This window comes from Octopus bimaculoides, chromosome 6 (genome assembly GCF_001194135.2).
Source record: "Octopus bimaculoides isolate UCB-OBI-ISO-001 chromosome 6, ASM119413v2, whole genome shotgun sequence".
Lineage (NCBI taxonomy): Eukaryota > Metazoa > Mollusca > Cephalopoda > Octopoda > Octopodidae > Octopus > Octopus bimaculoides.
Genome location: NC_068986.1, coordinates 35,087,375 through 35,091,153, shown reverse-complemented (window position 1 = coordinate 35,091,153; position 3,779 = coordinate 35,087,375).

Here is a 3,779-nt window from a genome sequence, read left to right as displayed (position 1 = left end):
AAAGCTTTTGAGGAAAATACCTTTTGGTATTCTCTTTACATCCCTTTACATTTGAAGTTCCATTGAACTTTGCCTTTTGTTCTTCCAAGGTCAATGAAATAAGTATCAGACGAATACTGGGTTAGATATGATTGACCAATTAAATCCTCGAAGGTGGTGCCCCAGCATGGTCACAGTCCGAGTGAAGTCAGTAAAAGAATACAAGAATATTCCCTCAAATACAAACCATTTACTATTTCCTTTTTCTTCTTTGCCTTAATTTTTGTGGGTTTATTTATTTTTTTCTCACAAAAAAAAATTGTGTTTAACTCCTCGAATAGGTTCTTTTTCTCCATTTTTTCTATTTATTTTGTAATTTACTGCATATTTTTCTTTTCCTGTTTTTGTTTTTTTTTTAATTTTCTAATTTCATTTTTATTTAATCAAATTTTAATATCAGCAATTTGAGAAATATAACAGCTTCAGGTGATGTTTGTATTAGTTTAGCTTTTATTCTCTATTTCGATAGCAGACATTCAACTATTTCAACTTGTTACTTACTTCTGTTCCCTATCAGTTCTTCGTAGAATTATGATTTACTACAATTAGAATTAAGTCTTTTAGAATATTCTCCTCTTCTAATGACACCTGTTTTCTTTCAGATCTCTCTCTCTCTCACACACACACACACATACACAAACACTCTCACACACACAAACACTCTCACACACACAAACACTCTCACACATCACATTTTTGTACAATCTTCTTTTATCTTCCCCACACACATTTTCACTTTACTTTTCTCTAACAGTCTCTCTCTCTCTCTCAACCATTCATTCACCCTCTTTACTTTTTCTGACAATCTCTCCTCTTTCTTTCTCTCGCTCACTCATACACATTCACCTTCTTTTCCCTAACAGTCTTTCTCTCTCTCTCTCTCTCTCTCTCTCTCTCTCTCTCACACCCGCACACACACACAAGACAGCTACAGTTGTTGATTATTATAATGATGATGGTGGTGTGTTTCTCTGAGGTTCACAATTGTATTAGATATTGGTATGAAGTGCTGGTGGCACTCACTACTAAGATTTCCACTACTGCTAAACAGCGATGACTTCATTTGTTCTCTGATGCTCTTGTTAGCTGTTGTAATATATACACTGACAATTTTATCTAAACAAACTACAAGAGTCATTCCAATGGAAATACCAAAAGAAAAAAAAAAAACCCAAAAAATTGCTTTTCTAATTTTTTGTTGGGTTTTTATTTTTTTCTCCATATTTTCCCTCCCTTTGTTGGAACATTCTTAAGTTGAATGAAGAATTTGTTGTTAACCAAACTAAAGCAGTTTATTGTGACATCGAAAAAAAAAGATTATTTCTTTACATAACCCTGAAAATTCAGATTCTTTTTGAAGGTGGTTTTGCTTTTTATGCCTTTTCTTTAGAGCATTATTGACAAAGCAATGCTAATCCAGTATTGAAACCAGATTGCTGAGAGCTTCTCTGTACTACAGCATGCCCCAGAGAATAATAAAACCATGGTACTGATACCATGATTATTTGATTTGATTTTTTTTTTTATAACTCTATGTATTAGCTGTAAAGGTAGATAAATTCTTATAGATCTCAGATATCTTTTTATTGATTATCCACTTGTTATCTTTCTGGAGTTGCTAAAATAACTGGTACCAGTTACATCCTGGGGTCAGTTCAGTTGACTGTACAACCACACACACACACACACACACATACACTGTCTCCACAAATTTGTGATGTTGTATGAATGAAAGATGTCATTATTATTATCGTTATTGTTGTTATTAAGGCAGTGAGCTGGCAGAATCATTCGTGCACCGGGCAGAATGCTTAGCTGCATTTCGTCCGTCAATACATTCTGTGTTCAAATTCCGCCAAGGTCAACTTTGCCTTTCATTCTTTTGGGGTTGATAAAATAAGCACTGGTTGAGCACTGGAGTCAATGTAATCAACTTACCCCACCTCCCCACAAATTTCAGGTTCTGTACCTGTAGTAGAAAATATAGAAAATATTATTATTATTATTATTATTATTATTGTTATCTCTGTCGCATCATCAAAGACAGGGATTTTGGCGTCACATTTCTGACAAACTTGGGCCACACTTCTTAACAGCTTTTCGGAAAGCAATTTTTTTTTTTTTTTTCCATCTTTGGCTGGAATATGAAGCTATGGTTAAAAGTTGTAAACAATCTCGATTATCAAACACACAAATACATAATTTTATTCTTAAGAATTTCAACTTGTTTTGGCGTGAGAGCAAATTCTCTAAGTCAAAACAAGTTGCAATTTATAAAAAAAAAATAAACTGAATAAATTTTACATGCTCTCTATTTTTGCATATTGAGTTCGTTATTTGTATCATGGGAGTTCTTAGTCTGATATAATTTAAATAAATAAAAATTCTATATAACTAAATAAAATTTATATGTATTGAATCTCTTATTTGCATTAGAGAATTCTTAGTTTTTTGATTCAGTAATCTCTATCTATCTATCTGTCTATCTAGCTATCTGTATTTATACAGATAGATAGATGGATTTCCTCTATTTTTCTGTTTTATTATTTCTTTTGCTACATTAAGGACAATTAATCAGTAGAATTGTTACAGCATCAAACAAATTGCCTTGCAATATTCTTCCTGGCAGAGTCATTAGCATACCAATCAAAATGCTTAATGGCATTTCATCCGTCTTCACATTCTGAGTTCAAATTCCACCCAGGTCAACTTTGCCCTTCATCCTTTCAGGATCAATAAAATTAACTTCCAGTTGAGTACTGGGGTCGAATGTAATCAACTTATCTCCTTCCCCAAACTTGTTGGCCTTGTGCCAAAATTTGAAACCTATATCTTTTTTGGTTCTGTACGTTCCAAGTTCAAATTCCACTGAGGTTAACTTTGTCTTTCATCTTTTCAGAGCCAATAAAATAAACTACCAGTCAAGAATTGGAGTGGGGAGGTGGGTGTACAGTATAATCAATAATGGATTAACCTTCTGTTCTCAGAATTGCTGGCTTTGTGTCTACATTAAGGTTATTTCATTTACCATTATAAGGAATGGAGGGAAAAGAAAATCAAGTAATTCTATGCAGTTTGAGTATATTTATTATATATTATTCTCTCCACTTGTCATGGAATGTATTACCCACAATTTAATCTATATATTTACACCTTTTTTTCTTGTCTTGAATGCCATCTAGAATTTTTCTTAGCCATCTCATACATTTACCAGAAAGTTTATTTTTCTCTCACCATCAACTTTTGTGTTAATGAAATTGGTTTATAGGAATTAATATCATCTATCAGCTGAGCTTTCTGCAGTTTAATATGTATCCAGTTATTGTTTATATACTTGAAATCATATATATATATATATAAATTGCCATCACCAGTACCACCTGACTGACCTTCATGCTGGTGGCATGTAAAAGCACCCACTACACTCTCGGAGAGTGGTTGGCGTTAGGAAGGGCGTCCAGCTGTAGAAACTCTGCCAAATCAGATTGGAGCCTGGTGTAGCCATCTGGTTCACCAGTCCTCAGTCAAATCGTCCAACCCATGCTAGCATGGAAAGCGGATGTTAAACGACGACGACGATGATGATGATGATTGTAATAATGACATCAAACCAAACAGTTATATTTTTTAAATCATTTATTATTTACATTTTTGGTCTGCGTAATATGCAACAGGAAATGCAAACATTACGAAAGATCATCATCACACACACACATGGTATCCTGAAAATGTTGCTATAA